At 38.5% G+C, this 21,467-nt stretch overlaps 1 long non-coding RNA gene across 2 annotated transcripts in view; it reads right to left on the bottom strand.

The window, feature by feature from the left end:
- LOC144365008 (uncharacterized) overlaps positions 1-21,467 on the bottom strand; it is a 42,592-nt gene that overhangs the window by 7,123 nt on the left and 14,002 nt on the right. Inside the window, exons 2-3 of one of the 2 annotated variants that reach the window (XR_013423259.1) lie at positions 6,571-6,653; positions 1,969-2,042 (exon numbers count right to left, since the gene is read on the bottom strand). This is a non-coding gene — a long non-coding RNA (uncharacterized LOC144365008). Of the gene's footprint in view, positions 1-1,968; positions 2,043-6,570; positions 6,654-21,467 lie in introns of those variants that run through there. The other variant, XR_013423258.1, reaches the window with a different exon arrangement.

Genomic DNA, 21,467 nt, shown 5'->3' with positions numbered 1-21,467 from the left:
TAGTAGAGCTGCAATGAGTGCTGACCTAAACACTTGCTCAAGATATTATTGGGGCACAAATGATAAAGTTCAGTCCCTTAATAGTTATAGAAACCATGTCTTTTATCTTCTTTTTTCTCTGATACTTTCATATCTCAGTCTTGCTGACACTGAAGAGAGAGCCTGCCCCTCCCAGAGTTACCAACTCCTAGAAATAGTAAATAAGCAGCCCAACAGTAGACATTGGTACAGGAGTACCCATGAGCACATACACATATATATTTCTTTTTGGCCTTCCCTTGGGGCACTCTTCCTATTGTTGTTCAGTATTTCAGCCTTGAATAACCCCAGCTTCCATTTCTTACTATACCTTTATTTGGAGATCCCATACATGGCCAAACACAAACAACAACAGTGAGGGGACATGCCACCTGTCTATAATTTTAGAAAATGGGTTTTGCAGATCCTTTTTAAAGTTCCAATCACCTAGCAATGCTTTTTATGTTTTTCCCATTCAGTGTGAAAAATACTCTTGGAGTATTTTACATACACAGATGTATTTTTCCCCCAGACAGCTTTAATTTAATCTGACACTACTTCAGTTTTAGACAAACACAAACATGCAATAAACTATTCTAGTTTTAACCAATAAACACTTGAGCATGCCTCTCCATTCCTTTATTAGAACTATGACCCATCAAAATCGTTATTCCAAGTCAGTCTATAAAAATAAAACAAAGTTTGCTAAAAAAATGTTTAAGGATTATTATGTCTGCATAAGGTATTAGTATTAGATCTGAAGTTTGTCCCACTTTTCTGAGAAATGTCTCAATTTAGTGAGAAACAATCTGGTTCACAAAACTGTGAACTAGATTCCAGACACATCTGAAACTGGGCCAGGGTCTTTCCCTGGGAATTTAGAAGTGGAACCACAATGTCCAGCATGGTCTGGCTGCTTTCTTTAAAAGTGAAAATACACATCTCTAAGACCACATGAAATAGATTGATAAAGTTAGTCTGCTGTGACAAATTAGAGTGAAATAACTGAGCAAATGGCAAAGACAAAAACAAGGACTCCCATGGCTTTGTGGAGTCTCCTTTTAGATCTCATGGCAAACTAGCAGAGAATGCTCCCGCTCAGTGTTCCCCCCTCTTCCTTCAAGGGACAGGCTTGCATTGTGTTTCTTTTCAATTAAGCTTCCTCAGCCCCCACTCTAAATTCTTTCTTTTGATTAAGAAGAACCCAATCCTTTCACCTGTGATTCCATCTTGGCATTTGTTTCTCTGACCCAGACAAACAAAAATGACCCAAGAAATGATCTGAGGAAGTAGGTGGTAAGATGGGGACTTAAGACTTGCCCACATATTACTGTAGGTAAGAAGATGCTATCCTGACTGAGGGATGGGGGCCAAAAAGTCCATGGCACACTTCATGGTTCAATTGCTGTCAATTGCTGAAGAGTGCACTGTTGGTGACCTGGAAGGAGTATGTACCATTAGCAGGTACAACAGTGCAGACACTTGTTTGCAGAAGTTTCAGAGTTTTGACCTAAAATACAGCAAGGTTGAGTAGTAACTGCAAAACTGTACTGATACCCAGCATAAGTATAATGAGAGACTGTAAGCTAAGTGTAATAACCATAGGGCATTCCTAGTGGATACAAAGTAGTCCTATTAGGGACCTGTACTGGAAGGGTAGATACAATGGGGAACTGTGGGTTGAAGAAAGAGATGAACTGTGAGAGTAAGATGCAAATTTTGCATGCTAAGCCAAAGCAGGTGTATGCTGGCTGAGCCCTGGTAGAGAAAAACTGTCAGCCTGGAGACTAATATGAGGACGTCCAGAAGGATGCCCATGACACTAGTAAATCCAAACACCTGCCTACAACCCCCTCTAAGACTTTCTTGGCTTGCTCTTGAATGAGCTACAAGATGCAGCAGAAGCTTCTCCCCTATAAGGCAACAGGTGCTCTTGCAGGCACTACTCACATTTCTTCTTCCTGTATGTCATGTTCATAACCAACGGAGAAATGTCAGCTTAACTCAGCTTGGGAAATGATGGGCTATGTAAGAAAGAAAGAGATTTATTAATATAATGTTGATGAGACAAGCCCATAGTGGCTGGTATGCTGAAGCCTTGGTGGTACATGGCTCCAGAGGTGTGCAAATAACACTATGAAGATTCAGGATCTGGCAACTATAGTAACCTTTTGAGGGACTAAGTACTCAGAAGCATGTTGGTATATCTCCTATTAAACAAAAAGCAAATTGCTGCATCATGTACACTATTCTACCAAGAAGAAAGCCCATTATCTGTTCTGGGGACAACACATCTGACATTACTGCCCTGGCCCACACATTGGACAAAATAACAACTGTCAGATTTGAGTGGGACCTGGAGAGTGGCCCCTATAGCAGGTTCAGGCAGACAGGTGGGGGCTATATGATCCAGCAGATTCTGTATGATGCAAAGGAGAGAAAAGACACAGTATGGAACTTGTGGTGAACTCCACCAGGAGAATCATGATGCCACTGGGATTCTGCCACCCTCCCAGAGATTTACAGGCCATTGGGAAAACAACAACAACAACAACAACAACAACAAAAACAGTTGTATTACTGGGACCCCAGAGATCACAGAATACAAAGGACACAGGCATCCAAGGATCCTCATAATTAACTGAGTTCTGTCAAGTTATTAATTTAAACCAACAGAAATCTATAATGACATGAAAATGGAACATCTATGATCAAAACAGAATAGAAATGGAGACCACAGGTAAGTCACATGAGTACTGCTACTGTGCCCCTCTACTACCTAGAGGGGTGGAATAGGCCCCACACATCTAGACAGAAAAGCAAGAAAAGTCCAAGCTTGGTTTTCAGATGAGTGAGACTGCCATGTCGGTGCCTATCAAAAACAACTGGGTACTAGTAAGGCAGCATTCAGAAAGATTCTTGGAGACAATAAGGGAAAATCTTTACAATAGGTAGGGTGCTGTAGAGAGTAACTAATGTATCCAGTTTGGTCCTACAGAGAAGTATCTGGAGCTGAAGACATGTATAGATGCCTGAGCAGTGACCAATAGCCTAGTTGTGTGGCCAGGGGACTATGAGGTAGGAAATAGGAAACTTTATAAAAGGCAGGTGGGTCAAAATTTGAGAGTCTGACTAGTGTAAAGACTTCTATAGGACAAATTAATCCCCACTAAACAAAAATGGCCCATATGCTAAAGACCTATTGGGTAGTGGTGAAACCTTTAGGAAGTAGGGCTTAGTGGAAGAAGTCTGGTAACCAAGGGCATGCCTTTGAAGAGAACATTGGGACCTAACCCCTTCTTTTTGTTTCCTGGCTGTCATGAAGTGAGCAATTTCTTCCAATACATGCTCTTGCCATGATGTGCAGCCTCACAACAGGCCCAAAAACAATGGGTCAGCCAACCATGAACTGAAAGTAAAAAACCATAAGCCAAAATAAACTTTTTCTCCTTTTTAAGTTGATTATCTCAGGTATTTGTTACAGTGATGGAAAGCTGACAGAAACCATCACGGTATGAGCCAATGTTCATATAAGGCCTAAGACCATCCAGAAGCAAACTGGATCAATAAAAGCTGGGGGCTGCCTCAAGACACACTAAACATGAGCTAAAAGGCACCCTGAAAGGATGGATGCAGTAATATGGCACTGTGTCCCCAAGAAGTGTAGATGGGTTTAGGAGCTGAGGGGTGGAAACAGGAATGATTCCACTTGCCATTACTGCCCACCAGGGTACTCTGTGGTTCCCAGTCCAGCATTACTGGATTTTGAAGACTGGTGGTTCTCAAACATGGCTCATTCTTGTCAGGGAAAAAAGCAAAAGGGTCCCACTGAACTGTGAATTCTGGATGACATCATGACACTTGGACTCATTTTACCAAGGGACAGAAAATGAAAATGAGTCCGATAATAGCAGAGGAAACTGACTCTGACCAGCAAGAAGAGGCAGGGCTGCAATCACACAAAGGGGTAAGAAGCAGCAGGGAGGAACACAGATGTTTGGCTACCCTTACACACCTTGGAGTCTGCTCCTGAGAGGACTCAGATAACTTACTCCAGTACTTGCTGTGCTGTGTGTGTGTGTGTGTGTGTGTGTGAGTGTGTGTATTGCACATGTGGGCATATGAGATAGGGACTGCATTTGCTGATATTTCCGAAAGTACCTAATAAATAATAAGTACCTTATAAATAATAAACCCTTTCTCATGCTCTCTGTACCTTTTTAATGAAAGCTTTCTCACAGAACAATTTTGTTTTCTTCTTCAGAGACTCTGGCACAGGGCTGAGTTTCTCATTCCTCCTTTAAAAATTCTTTTTTTTTAAAAAATTTTCAGGGGGTGGAGGGGCTTGTTTGTTTCTTACTCTTTGGAGTCCCAGGCAGCAAATGGCCAAGTTATTTCTCTAGGTTGCTGAGCACATTTTTTCCTATTCAGCTTTCCCTTTAAAAATTCCAGCATTTATTCTAAGGACTCAATACTAGCTCACTGCCTTAGGTTGCTCCAATACCCATTTCTGTATGACCCTGCTTTCCAGTCCCAGTTCAGTATGCATCCCTTCTACTCCTTTAGCTCCTAATACCTATGGACAGATTGCTGTTTTTTTTCTTAATTAATTTTAAATTTTGATTTGTTGTATATGACAACAGAATGCTTTACAACTTATACTACCCATATAGAGCACACTTTTTCATATCTCTGTACCCAAAGTAGAGTCACATCCTTTGTGTCTTACATGTACTTAAGGTAATGATAAGCATCACATTCCACCATCTTTCCAACCCCTAATCCCCCTCCTTTCTCCTCTCTCCCCTTTTCCCCTTTGCCTTATCTAGACTTCATTTAATCCTCCTATCCCCATCCCCCAGCATATTATGGATTAATATCCTGTTTTTTAAGAATGGCAATGTTTTAAAATATACTCATATACACACATATATTTTGATATACTTTATCCAATATTTATGTATTTATAGTAACTTGAATAGCTAATTTTTATTGTCACTTGGGAGCAATCTGAAGAATTTCTAGCTTTGGTTCTTGCCATCTCTTCCTTACTGGAACAACAACCACAAGTTACAGTCTCATGAAATGTATTCTGAATGAAGAAATAGTGACACATATAATTAGTTAACTCAGTATAGGCAAAAAATAAAAAACCTAAAAGAAGAAAAGGTAACGAACAGAGAATGAGAAAAATATTGAGGATATTAGTCACAGAAAATGTGGTAGACAGTGTTGATTACAAATCAGAAAATGTCTACTCAAAATACCCCCAATAAATCCCTCTGAGTAATATCACTTACACATCTATCTTCTTTATAGGTTATGGAAACACTCATATGAAAATGTGTGCTAGGCTCGGAATCATAGTGCATGCTTGTAATGCCAGCTACTCAGGAAGCTGAAGCAGAAAGATCTCAAGTTTGAAGCCACGATATTCAGTCTCAAAATAATAAAAAAAAGAAGTGATAATGTAGCCCAATGGTAGACTGCCTATGGGTTTAATCTCCAGTATTTTCCCTGCTCTCACAAAAAAAATGTGTGCTGGGTCAAGAAAATGTTCAGTATAAGACATTGATATTGGCCTGGGGTTGTGGCTCAGTGGTAGAGCACGCATGAGGCACTGGGTTCAATCCCAGCACCACATAAAAAATACAAAATAAAGGTATTGTGTCCATCTACAACTAAAAAGACAACAAAAAATTTAAAAGACACAGATGTTACTAATTTGATTAATATTATTCATTACTAAAACAAAATACTAATATTTTCCCTCTAATTCTTATTGCACAATTAAACCCAAATTTTTCCTCTAATGTTATGTGTTATGCAACTAATTGCCTAAAGACTGCCATTTCACTTTTCCAAGTGATACTCTTATAATTAAAGTCAAATGATTACAGAATATGAAAATAATATCAATGTGCTTTCTATTTTTAAGTCAACTATCCTATTTCCCAATAATTTATTTATCCATTTTTTTTCTTTTGGTACCAGGTATTGAATTCAGGGGCACTTAACCACTGAGCCACATCCCCAGTCCTTTTTTGTATTTTATTTAGAAATAGGGTCTTACTGAGATGCTCAGGGCCTGAATAATTTCCTGAGGCTAGCTTTGAATTCACTATCTTCCTGCCTCAGTCTTTCGAGCCACTGGGATTATAGGCATGTGACACCGTGCCTGGCTATTTATCCTTTTTTTCAAAATCCCAGTAGTGAAACTTTTCAATTCTATTATAGCGTGATTTAATTGCAAATGTTTTTCCCTGAAAAAAAAATCCAACATGTATCCAACATGTTTATAACAGTATGAATTTCTCTAAATGTCCTTTTCCATGTCTACTCTTGTCCACAATGAATCATCCAGAAGATCCTCTGATATGCTGTTCATCTTGGTAACCCAAATAACCAGTGATTTTTTTATAATATAATACTCTTGCTGGCTATCATTTTAATTTCATTGTGTTTAAAGGACATGCTTTGTATGAATTAAATTCTTTTAAATCTGCTGAGATTTGCTTTATGGCCCAGAAAATCTTGATGAATTCCACATACCCTTCAAGAGAATATGCATTCCGTTGTGCTGACAGTGTCATTGATATCTTCTAGGTCCTTAATTCATCTTCAGTGTGCATATCCTATGAATTATTAAGAGAATAGATGAAGATGTCAATAATAATTGTGTATTCATCAACTTCTCAGAGTTCTAGCAGTTTCTGTTTATGTATTCCAAGCTTCTGTCTTTGAAGTATCCACACACTTAAGATTATATGAAAAATCCCCACTATAATGAGATGATGTCCCATTTACTCTGGTAGTAACTCCTATCCTGAAGTCTACTTTGATGTTAATATAGTATAACCCTAACCCGTAACTTACCGTAACCCTAAACCTAACTCTAAACTAACACTAACGCTAACCCAAATGTTAACACTAACACTTACCCCAACATTAAGCCTATCAGAAAACCTAAACCTAAACCTAACTCTAAACATAATAGTAATGTTAACCCTAACTATTACTCTAATTCTACCGAAACCCTAAAAATAACCCTAACCCTAAACCTAAGCTTCACTATAACCCTAATCCTAACTGTAACCTTAACACTAACCCTAAGGGTAAAACTAAACCCACAACTAACCCTAACCCTAACCCTAGGCCTAACCCTAATCCTAACAGTACCCCTACCCTGAACCTAAACCTTACCTAAACATAACCCAACCCTAATTGTAACTGTAACAATAAATCTAACCCAAACCCTAACCCTAATCCTCACCCTAACCCTGACCCTAACACTATACCTAACACTAACCCTAACCCAAACCGTAACATTAAACCAAAACCTAACTATACCCCTAACCAAAACTATAATGCTAAACCTCATGCTAACCTTAACCCTAACCCTAAACCTAAACCTAACTATAACCCTAACCCTTACATTAGCACGAACCCTCACCCTAACCCTAACCTTAACCTAACCCTTACCAAATCCTAACCCTAACTCTAACCCTAACACTAAACCTAATCCAAATCCTAACTGTAACCATAACACTATCCCTAACCCTAACCATAAAACTAACCTAACACTAAGAGTAACCCTAAACCTAACTCTAACCCTCACCCTAAACCTAAACCTAACACTTACCCTAATCCTATCCCTAACACAAACCAAACCCTAAACCCTAACCAAAATTTATCCCAAACACTAACCTTCACAGTAACACTACTCTAACCCTAACACTAACACAAAACCTAAACCAAACCCTAACCTTAAACTAAACCTAAACATAACCCTAACCCCAAGCCTAACCCTAACCCTAACACTAACCCTAAACCTTACACTAACCTTAACCATTTACATAACACTAACCCTAAAATTAACATTACCCTAACCCTAACCTTAATCCTAACCCTAAAACTAACCCTAACCCTAAGCCTAAAGTAACCCTAACCCTAAACCTAACCATAACCCTAAAACAAACCCTAACCCAAAATATAGCACTAACACTAACATAAAACTATCCCTAACCATTTCTTTACTTTAACCAAAAACCTAACACTAAACCTGACTCTAACCATAACCCTAATCCTAACACTAACCCTAACCCCAACACTAAACTATCACTAACCCTAACCCTAAACCTAATCCTAAACCTAGCACTAACCCAAACCCTAACCTTAACCTTAACCCTAACACTAACACTAACCCTAACTCTAACCCTAAATCTAACCCTAACTCTAAACCTAGGCCTCACATTAACCCTCTTAGTAACCATAACCCAAATTCTAAATCTAAATTTAACCCTAACACAAACCCTAAACATAACACTTACCCTAACACAAACCATAACTCTAACCCTAACACTAACCCTAATCCTAATTCTAACCAACTTTAAAACTAACCCTAAACATAACCCGAACCTTAAATTTAACCCTAATTCTAAACCAAAAACTAACCCTAATCATAACCCTAACCGTAATCCTAAAACTAACCCTAAACTTAACCCTAACCCTAATGGTAACACATAACCCTAACCCTAAACCTAACCCAAAATATAACCCTAACCTATCCAGAATCTTAACCCTAACCCTAATTCGAACCCTAACACTAACACTAACCCAAAACCTAGACCTAACCATAAAAATAACACTTACCCTAACCGTAACACTAACCCTAAACCTAAACATAACCCTAACATTAAACCTAAACCTAAAACTAACACTAACCCTAACACAAATCTTAACCCCAAACCTAACCCTAACCCTAACCCTAACCCTAATGTAACTTTAATCTTAACCTTAAACCTAACCCTATAAAACTGTAACCCAAACCATAACCCTAATCCTAAACTAACCCTAACACTAACCCTTACATAACCCTAACCCTACCCCTAACTCTAATCCTAACACTAATTCAAACTGAAATCTAAACACTAACACTTACCTCAACCCTAACACTTTACTAACCCTAACCCTAACCCTAAACCTAACACTAACCCTAACCCTAACTGTAACCCTAAAAGTAACCCTAAGTCTCACTCTAACCCTAATACTAACCATAAAACTATTTCTAACTCTAACCATAAAACAATCCTAAACTTAATAATAACCCTATCACAAATGATAACCTAATGCTGACACTAATACTAACACTAACTCTAATGCTAAATTTAACCGTAAGACTTACCCTAATTCTAACCTTAAACCTAAACGTGATCCTAACCATAACCCTAACCCTAAACCTAACACTTACCTAAACATAACCCTAAGCCTAATCCTAAGCCTAACACTACCAATAACCCTAAACCTAAGCTTAGACTGAATCCTAACCCTAACCTCACCATTAGCCTAACACTAATGTAAACTTAATCCTAAACCAAACCCTAAATCTAACACAAACACTTACCCAAATAATTATCCTAAGCCTAACCTAAGCCTATCCCTGTCCTAACCCTAAGCCTAACCCTTCCCCGATCCATAACTCTAACCCTCACCCTTATCCAAATTCTAAACCTAATAATGACCCTAATTCAAACCCCAACAATAACACTAAAACTAAATATAACCCAAACCAAAATGCTAACGCTAACCCTAACCCTAACCTTAACACTAAAACTAACCATAACCCTAACCCTAACATGAACCCTAACCCAAAAACTAATCCTAACCCTAACCCTAACCTTAAACTTAACACTAACCCTAAATCTAACCCTAACCCTAACCATAACCCTAACACTCACCCTAACCCTAACCCTAACACTAACCCTAACTCTAATTATAACCCTAAACCTAAACATTACCCTAACACTGACCCTAATCCTAACACTTACCCTAACACTATCCCTAACACTAAACCTAACCCTAATCCTAATCCTAACCCTAAAATTAACCATAACATAAGCCCTAACCTTAACACTAACCCTAACCTAACCTTAATAGTAACACTAAATTTGGCCTAAACCTTACCCTAAACCTAACCCTAAACTTAACTCAAACACTAACACTAACCCTAACACTAACCCAAACTCTAATCCTAAACCTAACCCTAACCCTAACCCTAACCCTAATCCTAACCCTAACTCTAACCCTAACACTATCACAAACCCTAATTCTAACCCTAAAACTAACACTAATCCTAACAATAAACTTAACCCTTACACAAACCCTAACCATAACCCTGGTACTAACTGTAATCCTAACCCTAATATTAACACTAAAGCAAACTGCAACCCTAACAATAACCCTTACTGTAACCCTAACACTAACACTAACCCTAAACCTAACTCTAACTCAAACTAAAACGCTAACCCTAACCCTAACAATAACCCTAATCCTAACCCTAAAACTAACCCTAACCCTGACACTAACCCTAACACTAACCTTAAGCCTCACTCTAAACTTAAGCCTCAACCTAATACTAACTCTAACCATAACCCTAACACAAACCCTAAACTTAACTCTAACCCTAAGTGAAACACTAATCCTAAGCCTAACCCTAAACCAAAGCCTAACCCTAACCCTAACACTAACCCTAACCCTAATCCTAATCCTATCCCTAACACTCACCTAATCCAAATGCTAAACCTAACATTAACCACAACCTTAAACCTAATACTAATCCTAAACCTTACTATAACCCTAAACCAAACACTAACACTAACCCTAACCTTAACCCTAATTCTAACACTAACCCAACCTGAAACCCTAATGCTAAAACTAATTCTAACAGTAAACCTAACCCTAACCTTAAACCTAATCCTAAGCCTAACCATAACCCTAACGCTAAACCTACACAAACCCTAATCCTAACCCTAACCCCAACTTTAACACTAACTCAGATCCTAACCCTAACACTAACACTTACCCTAACACTAAACCTAAGCCTAATGTTAACACTAACACTAAACCTCACTGTAAAACTAACCCTAACCCTAACGCTAACTCTAACCCTATCCCTACCACTTATCGTAAATTTAACTCTAACCCTAACACAAACACTAATCCTAACCCTAACCAGAACACTAAACCTAACTCTAACCATAAAACCTACAGCTAACCCTAACAATAACCCTAACCCTAGACTTTACACTAACCCTAACAATAACCCTAACACTACTCCTTACACGAACCCTAAACCTAATACTCACCCACTCCCTAATCTAACACTAACCCAAACACTAACTTCTAACTTGAAGCTAATATTGACCCTAACCACAACCATAACTCTATAAGTAACACTAACCCTAACCCTAACCCTAACCTAACACCAAACCTCACCAAATATATAACCCTAACCCTAACACTTACTCTAACCTTATCTCTAACACTAAACCTAAACCTACCTCTAACACTAACCCAAACACTAATCCCAACCCTTACCCTATCTCTAACAGTAACAGTAACACTAACTTTAACCGTAAACCTTTAGCTTACCCTAACATTAACCCTAACCCTAATCCTTCCCTAACACTAACCCTAATGCCAGCCCTAACCTTATAACTAACCCTAATTCTAACCCTAAAACTCAACATAACATTAACCCTAAACCTAACCCTAATTTTAACACTAAACTTAACTGTTACCTAATGATAACTTTAACCCTAACCCTAACACAAATCCTATCCCTAACCCTAACCCTAACCCTAACTCTAGCACTAACCCTAAAGCCAACCCTCACAGTACCTCTAACACTAACCCTAACTTAAAACCTAACCCAAAACCTAATTCTATCACAAACACCCTAACCATAATAGTAACCCTAACAGTAACCCTAAACCTAATACTAACTCTAACACTAACCATAACCCTAATCTTAACTGTAACCCTATCCCTAACCCAAACTCTAACCCTAATACAAACTCTAACACTAAAACTAACACTAACCCTAACACAAACTCTATCACTAATCCTAACCCTAATTCTAACCCTAAACCTAATCCTAACCTTAATATAACCCTAATACAAACTCTAACACTAAAACTAACACTAACCCTAACACAAACCCTATCACTAATCCTAACCCTAAACCTAATCCTAACCTTAATACTACCACTAACCTTATAATAATCCTAAGTCTAACATTAAAACTAACCCTAATCCTAACAGTAACAATAATGCTAACCCTAAACCTTACCCTAACCCTAACCTTAACTCGAACACTAACACTAACACTAACCCTAACCCTAACCCGAACATTGACACTAACCATAACTGTAATCCTAACCCTAACACTACTTCTAACATTAAACCTAACCCTAATCATAACACTAAACCTAAATTTAACCCTCTAACCCTAACCCTAAGGCTAACCCTAACCCTAACTCTAATCCTAATGCTTACCATAACACTAAACCTAAACCTAAACCTAATACTAACCATAACACTAACTCTAACCCTAACCCTAACCCTAAAAATAACCCTAACTATAATTTTAACACTAATACCAGCTGTAACCCTAACCCTAACTTTAACACTAATCCTATCCCTAACCTTAACCCTAACACTAACCCTAACCTTAACCCTAATGCTAATGCTAACCGTTAACCTAACCCTAAACCTAAATGTAATCCTAACCCTAACACAAACCCTTACCCTAACCATAACACTAATCCTAACCCTAACACTAACAGTAACACTAACCCTATCCCTAACCCTAACCCTAACCCTAAACCTAACACAAACTCTAACCTAACCCTAACCCTTACCCTGTCCCTAACCCTAACACTTACCCTAACCCTAACCCTTACCTAATCCTAACACTTACCTAATACTAACCCTAAACCTTACACTAAACCTAAACCTAACTATATCCCTAACCCAAACACCAACACTAACCCTAACTTTAACCCTAACACTAACACTAATCCAAACCACAACCCTAATGCTAAACCTAATCCTAACAGTAACCCTAACCCTAAACCTAATCTTACCCCTAACACTACCCTATCACAAACCCTAAACCTAACCCTAACCCTAACCCTTACTATAACACTAAACCTAATTATAACACTTAAACCAACAGTTACACTAAACCTCACCATAAACCTAACCCTAACCCTAACACATACACTAAACCTAACTCTAACCCTAATCCAGACACTAATCCTAACCGTAACCTTAAGCTTAACCGTAACACTAAGACTAATTCTAACCATGAACCTACACCTAACCCTAACACTAACCGTAACCCTACCCATAACACACCCTAACCCTAACCTTACCCATAACCCTATCATTAACCCACACCCTAACCATATCCATAACATAAACCCTCACTTAAACCTAACCTTCACCCTAACACTAACCCTAACACTAACTTTAACACTAAACCTAATATTAACCCTAACCCCAACAATAACTCTATACATAACACTAACCATAACCCTAATATTTAATGCAATACAAACCCTAACCCTAATCCTTAACCTAACACTAACCCTAACAGTAACACTAACATCAACCCTAAACATAGCCTAACCCTAACACTAACTCTAACCCTAACCCTAACCGTAATGCTAACCCCAACGCTAACCCTAACACAAACCTTAACCCTAACCCAAATTCTTTTTTTAAATGAGATTTTATTTTCCCACTCAGACTCAGTTTTATGTGTCTTTTATTTTTTTTAATGTTTTTTTTTTAAATTTTTTATTATTAGTTGTTCAAAACATTACAAAGTTCTTGACATATCATATATCATACATTTGATTCAAGCGGATTATGAACTCCCATTTTTACCCTATATAAATATTGCAGATTCACATCGGTTACACATCCACTTTTTTACCTACTGCCATACTAGTGTCTGTTGTATTCTGCTGCCTTTCCTATCCTCTACTATCCCCCGTCCCCTCCCCTTCCCTCCCCTCCCCTCCCATCTTCTCTCCCTACCCCATGTACTGTAATTCATTTCTCCCTCTAACCCTAACACTAACTTTAACCCTAAACCTAACATTAGCCCTAACCCGAACCATAACTTTATAAGTAACACTAACCCTAACCGTAATCCTTAACCTAACACTAACCCTAACCCTAACCCTAACCGTAACACTAACATCGACCCTAACCCGAACCTAATTTAAACACTAACCCTAATATTAACACTAACACTAACCATAACGCTAACCCTAAAGCTAACCCTAACACAAAACCTAACCCTATCCCTAAAACTAACCCTAACACTAAACCTAATCCTAACCCTAAACCTAAATGTAAATCTAACGCTTACACTAATCTGAATCCTAACTTAAACCCTAACCCCATCAAAAACACTAACACTAAACCTAACACTAACCCTAACCCTAACCCTTACCCTAAGCCTAAACTAAACATTAATCCTGACCCTCACCATAACCCTAATCCTAATTGTAACCCTAACACTAACCTTAAACCTAACCCTAAACCTAAATGTAAATCTAACGCTAGCCCTAATCTGAATCTTAACTTAAACCCTAACCCTATCAAAAACACTAACACTAAACCTAACACTAACCATAACCCTAATCCTAACCCTAACCCTAAACCTAACACTAATCCTGACCCTTACCATAACCCTAATCCTAACTGTAACACTAATCATTACCCAAATAATAAACCTAACACTAACTCTAACACTAACCCTAACACTAAGCCTAATTCTAAGCCAAATCATAACCCTAACAATAACTCTAACCCTAACCCTAATTCTAACAATAAAATTAACCCTAATCCTAACAATAACACTAACCCTAACCTAAACATTACCCTAACCCTAACACTAACCTGATCACTAATCCTAACTCTAAACCAAACCATATCCCTAATCCTAACCATAACTCTAATCCTAACCCTAACCCTATCCAAAACACAATCCCTAACCTAACCCTAAACCTAACCATGTAACTAAACCTAACCCTAACCCTAAACCTAACACAAACCCTAATCCTTACCCTAATCCTAAACCTCTCGCTCACCTAATCCTAACCCTAAACCTAAAACTAACCATAACCCTATCCCTAACACTAAATCTAAACCTAACTATAAACCTAACCCAAACACTAACACTAACCCTAACCCTAACTCTAACACTAACCCTAACCTAACCAAAACACTAAGCATAACACATACCCTAACACTAACCATAACCCTAACCATAGTTTAAACCCTAACCGTAAACCGAATGCTAACTCTATTGCTAAACCTAAACCAAACACTATTCTTATGCCTAACCCTAACATGAACAGTAACCCTAACCCTAATCCTATTTCTAAAGTTAACCCTAACCCTAACCCTAATCCTAACCCTAACCCTATGTCTAAAGCTAACCATAACACTAACCTTAAACACCACCCTAATTTCAACACTAACACTAACCCTAACAGTAAACCTATCCCTAAAACTAACCCTAACTCTAACTCTAATATTAACTCTAATTCATTTCTCCGTCTAACCCTAAAACTAACTCTAACCCTAAACCTAACATTAACCCTAACCCGAACCATAACTCTATAAGTAACACTAACCCTAACCATAATCATTAACCTAACACTAACCCTAACCCTAACTGTAACACTAAACTAATCCTAACCCTAACACTAACCATAACCCTAACCCTAACATTTACCCTAACCCTAACACTAACCCTTACTTTAACACTAACACAACCCTAACACTAAAAATAACCATAACACTAACCTAACCCAAACCCTAATGCTAACCTAATGTTAATTCTAACTCTAACCTCAACCTTAACCCTAATACTAACCCTAACCCTAAACCTAACCCTAACCCTAATCCTAATAGTAACCCTAAGCTTAACATTAACCCTAAACAAACCCTAACCATAAACCTAACACTAACCCAAACAGTAACCTTAATTCTAACACTAACCCTATCCCTAACCATAAATTTATCACCAATACTAACCATGAACCTAAACCTAACTCTAAGCCTAACACTAACACTAACCCTAACCCTAATCCTAAAACTAAACCTAATCCTAACCCTAAACCTCACTCAAACTCTAAAATATAACCCTAAACCTAAATCTAACACTCACCCTGACCCTAACACTAAACATAACACTAGCCCAATACCCTAACACAAAACCTAATCCTAATCCTAAGTGAAACCCTAACACTAAACCTAACCGTAAACTGAATCCTAACCCAAACCCTAACACTGACCCTAACTCTAACCCTAAACCTAACCCTAACACTAACCATAACCCTAACCCTAAACCTAACAAAAATTTTAATCTTAACCCTAAGACTAACACTAACCCTATCCCTAACCCTAACCCTACCTTAACACTAGCCCTAACACTATCCCAACACTAACACTAACCCTAATCTTAACACTAACCCTAAACCTAACACTTACCCTAAACATAATAGTGACTCTAACTGTGACTTTAACCCTAACTCTGTCCCTAACTCTATCGCTAACACTAAACCTAACCTTAAACCTAACCCTATAATTAACCCTAAGCCTAATCCTAACCCTAACACTATCCCTAACTTTAACCCTAACACTAACCCTAACCTTAAGTCTCACCCTAACTGTAAACATAGCCCTAAACCCAACACTAAACCAAATTCTAAATCTAACCTTAACAGTAAACCTAACACTAAATCTAAAACTAAAACTAACCCTAATCCTAACCCTAACCCTAAACCTTACCCTAACCCTAACCCTAACCTCAACCATAACACTAGCCCTAACATGAAACCTAACCCTACCCTTAACCATATAACTGACCTTAATCCTATCCCTAACATTAACATTATCCCTAATATTAAACCTAACCCTAATTCTAACCCTAATATTAACCCAAGCCCTAACCCTAACCCTTACCCTAAACCTAATTCTACCCCTAACACAAACCCTACTCCTAACCTTAAAGTAACCCTAAACTTAACCCTAACCCTAATACTAACCCTAACACTAACCCTAACCCTAAATATAATGCTAACCAGAACCCTATCCTAACCCTAACCCTAACCCTAAACCCAACACAAACCCTAACCCTAACACAAAGCCTAAACCTTACCATACTCCTAACCCTAAACCTAACTGTAAACCTAAAACTAACTTTATGCCTAACACTAACCCTAACCCTAACACTAACCCTAATGCTTACCCTATCCTTAACCCTAACACTAACCCTAAACCTCACCCTAACCCTAACCCTTGCCCTAACATTAACCCTAACCTTAAGCCTAACCCTAGCCCTAAATCTAAACCTAACCGTAACCCTATCTCAAACCCTATCACTTTCCCTAAGTCAAACCCTCACCCTAATGCTACCCTAGTCCTAATCTTAATTCTTAGCCTACCCCACACCCTAAATTTCTTACTAGTCCTATCCTAGCCCTCATTCTACCTCTAATCCTAACCATAAACTTGACCCTTATTCTGACCCTAACACTAACCCTGTCTTAACCTGACACTAACACTAAACTGAACCCTAACACTACCCCTACCAGTTAACCTATACCTAAACCTAACAGTAACACTAGGACTAGACCAAACCTAATCCTAAATATAGTCATAAATCTAGCCCTAACCTTAAACAAAAACCTAGCACTATCCCTAAAAATAACCATAAACCTAACATAAAGACCCATCTTATCCCTAAACCAAATGCCAGTCCTAATTCTGGCAGTCACCCTAAAACTAAACTTATCCTGAACAATGACCCTTAACCTAACACAAACCCTAGCTCCAAATCTTATCCTAACCAAAATCCTAATGCTAACAATAGACTTCTCCATAACCCTGACCCTAAAACTTTCCATAAAATTTTCTGTAGCTCTTACATTTCCTGAACAATGACCCTTAACCTAACACAAACCCTAGCTCCAAATCTTATCCTAACCAAAATCCTAATGCTAACAATAGACTTCTCCATAACCCTGACCCTAAAACTTTCCATAAAATTTTCTGTAGCTCTTACATTTCCCATAGCCCTAACACTAGCTCTAAACATCACACAAAACCTAGGCCTTATTCTAGCCCTAAACCTAGCCCTAATTGTAACCATAACCATAACCCTAGACCTAAACCTAACCCTACCCTTGCCCTAGCCCTAATCATAGCTCAAGCTCTAACCTGTACCCTAAACATAACCCTGAAACTATTTCTAATACTAACCCTAGGCCTAACCCTAAACCTAGCCCTAATCTTAACCTTATCCCTAGCCCTTACATAATTTTAAACCTTATCCATTAACCTAAAGTTAACCCTAACTCAAATGCTAACCCTAGGCCCAACACTAACTCTATCACTAACACTAACAATATCCATTACTCTAAATCTAACCTGAACCCTAAACCTAACCCTATCCATTTCCCTAACTCTAACACTAATCCTAATGCTAATTAAATTCTTAAACCTAAACCTTAACCTAAACCAAACTCTACCTGGACCCTGACCCTAATAATACACCTAGCTTTAAACCTGACCCTTATCCTAAACCTAACCCTTATACTAGACCTAGCCATATCCTAATTCTAAAACTAACACTAACAATAATAAATCTAGACCTGACATTAGTGATAGTCCTAATTCTAGCCCTAGCCCTAACACAAATCCTGATCCTAGCCCTAAACATAGCCTTAATACTAACCCTAGCCCAAACACTAATTCTAACCCTTGCCCTAGCCCTAAACCTAGCTATAACCCCATCCCTTACCCTAACCCTTACTCTAACCCTAAATCTAACACTAACCCTAACCCTAGCCCTAACTCTAGGCCTAACCCTAACACTCACCCTAGCCCTAAATCTAGACCTAATTTAGCCCTAGACCTAAACGTAACTCTCACCCTAGCCCCAAGACTAACTCTAACTCTTGCCCTAGCCCTCTTTCTATTTCTAACTCCATCCGTTACCATAACCTTACACTAGCCCTAACCTTAGACCTAAACCTAGCCATATCCCTAAACCTAGATATAACCATAACAATAAATCTAAGCCTAAACCTCACCATACGACTAGCCTTAACACTATCACTAATCCTAAAAGTAGCTAATCCTAGCTGTAGCTGTAAAACAAAACTGACCAAAAATCCAAGCCCTAACCCTAAGCAAACCATAATCCTAGACATGCCATTAGCCCTATGCCAAATTCTTACCCTAACCCTTACACAAACTCTAACCCTACACCTAGCCTTAACACTAGCCCTAATCGAGTCTATCCTTAACTCATATCAGTAACACTGATCCTGACTCTGATGGTAACACTAACTCTATCTCTAATTATCACCCTAAACCAAAACCTAATGGAAACACTAGACAGACATAATGCTAAACTTAACACTAGCCCTAATCATAACCCTAGTTCTAACATTAGCCGTAGTCCTACATAGCCCTTACCTAACCTAAAACCTAGCACTAATCAGAGCCCTAACCCTAGATTTAACCCTAGCCCTAACCCTAACTCTACCCCTAACACTTGAGCAAAACCTAACCATAAACCTAATCCTTGTCCTATCCCAAAATCTAACACAAACCATCGCCCTAATCCTAACCATAATCCTAGCCCTATCCCTACCTCTAATCTTATCCATTACCCTAACCATAACGCTAACCGAATTCTAACCCTAGGCCTAACCATAACCATAGCCTTAACCTAACCATAACTCTAGCCTTAACTGTAGATCTAATACAATCTATTACCCTAACGATTACCCTAACTGAATTCTATCCCTAGTCCTAAACCTAACCCTAGCCATAACCCTAAATCTGTCCATTACTCTAAATCTAATGTTAACCCTAAACCTAATCATATACATTGTTCTAACCCTAACACTAACCCTGATGCTAATTTGAGCCATAAGCCTAAACCTCAACCTAACCCATACCCTAACCTTGACTTTGACCCTAATAATAGCCCTAGCTGTAAACCAGACCCTAAACCTCCACATAACACTTACAATAGAACTGGCCATAATCCTTACCCTAAAACTATCCCTAAACATAATGCTAGACCTGACATTAGTCCTATCCCTAATCCTAGTCCTAACCCAAACAAACTCGTAGCCCTAATCCTACCTCTAAGCCTAGCTTTAATCCTAACTCTAAAAATAACATGAGCCATAACTCTAATTTTATGACTTGCCCTAGCCTTAAATGTAGCTGTAATATCATACCTTACCCTAACTCTAATGCTAAACCTAACCCTATCCCTAAACCTAGGCCTAAACCTACCACTAACCATAGCGCTAATCCTAGCCCTAATTAAGCCCTAACCCTAAACCTAACACTATCCGTAGCATTAAGACTAACTCTAGCTCCCTAGCACTATCCCTAGTTCTAAACCTATACCTTACCATAATCCAAACCCTATCCCAATCTCTAACCCCAATCCTAGCCCTAACCTTCACCCTAGCCCTAAACCTGGTTCTAACCCTAAAGCTCACTTTTACACTAGGCCTAATCTTAATGCTATTTGGAAAACTAGCCCTAAAACTACCCTAGCTCTAAAACAAAACTGAGTCAGAACACTTGCCCTAACTCTTAAGGTAAACCAAACCCTAACACTACACCTAGCCCTAAACATAGCCCTAATTTGAGTCCTAAACCTAACTGTAGAAATAACCCTATCACTGACTCAGACCCTACCAGTAACCCTAGCTGTAAACATTGAACTAATGCTAAAGACAGAACTAGCCCTGATTAAAATCCTATACCTAAACCTAACAGTAAGACTAGCAATAGACCAAACTCAATCCTAAATAGAGTCATAAATATAGACTTAGCCCTAAACAAGAACCTAGCACTAGCCCTAACAATAACCCTTAACCTAATGTAAAGACTAAACCTACAACTAGACCAAATGCTAGTTCTAATTGTGGCCCTAACCATAAAACTAACCCTAACCCAGCAATGACCCTTAACCTAATAGAAACTGTAACTGTAAACCTTATCCTAAACCAAAACCTAACCCTACTACTAGACTAATCCATAATACTAACCCTGAAACTAGCCATAACCATAATCTGAGCTCTTACATTACCCATAGCCCTAACGCTAGCCATAAACATCACACAAAACTAGCCTTTATCCTAGCCATAAACCTAGCCATAATTGTAACCCTAATAAAACCCTAGTCCTAACCCTAACCCTAACCCTTGTCCTAGTCCTAAACCTAGTTCAAACTCTAACCCTTTCCCTAATCATATCAATAACCCTAACCCTAACCCTATTCCTGACTCTAAACCTATACATCGCCCTAGCCCTAAACCTAGATCATACCCTAACACTTACATTAAACCTAACCCAGACACTAACCCTAAGCCTAAACCTAACCCCAGCCCTAATCCTAACCTTAACCCTAGCACTAACCTTAGCTCTAAGCTTATTCATTAACCTACAGATAAGCCTAACTCAAATGCTAACCGTAGACCTAATGCTAACCCCATTGCTAACACTAACCCTATCCTTTACTCTAAAATTAACCTAAACCCTAAACC

This window comes from Ictidomys tridecemlineatus, chromosome 6 (genome assembly GCF_052094955.1).
Source record: "Ictidomys tridecemlineatus isolate mIctTri1 chromosome 6, mIctTri1.hap1, whole genome shotgun sequence".
NCBI lineage: Eukaryota > Metazoa > Chordata > Mammalia > Rodentia > Sciuridae > Ictidomys > Ictidomys tridecemlineatus.
This window is presented reverse-complemented; position numbering and strand designations above follow the sequence as displayed.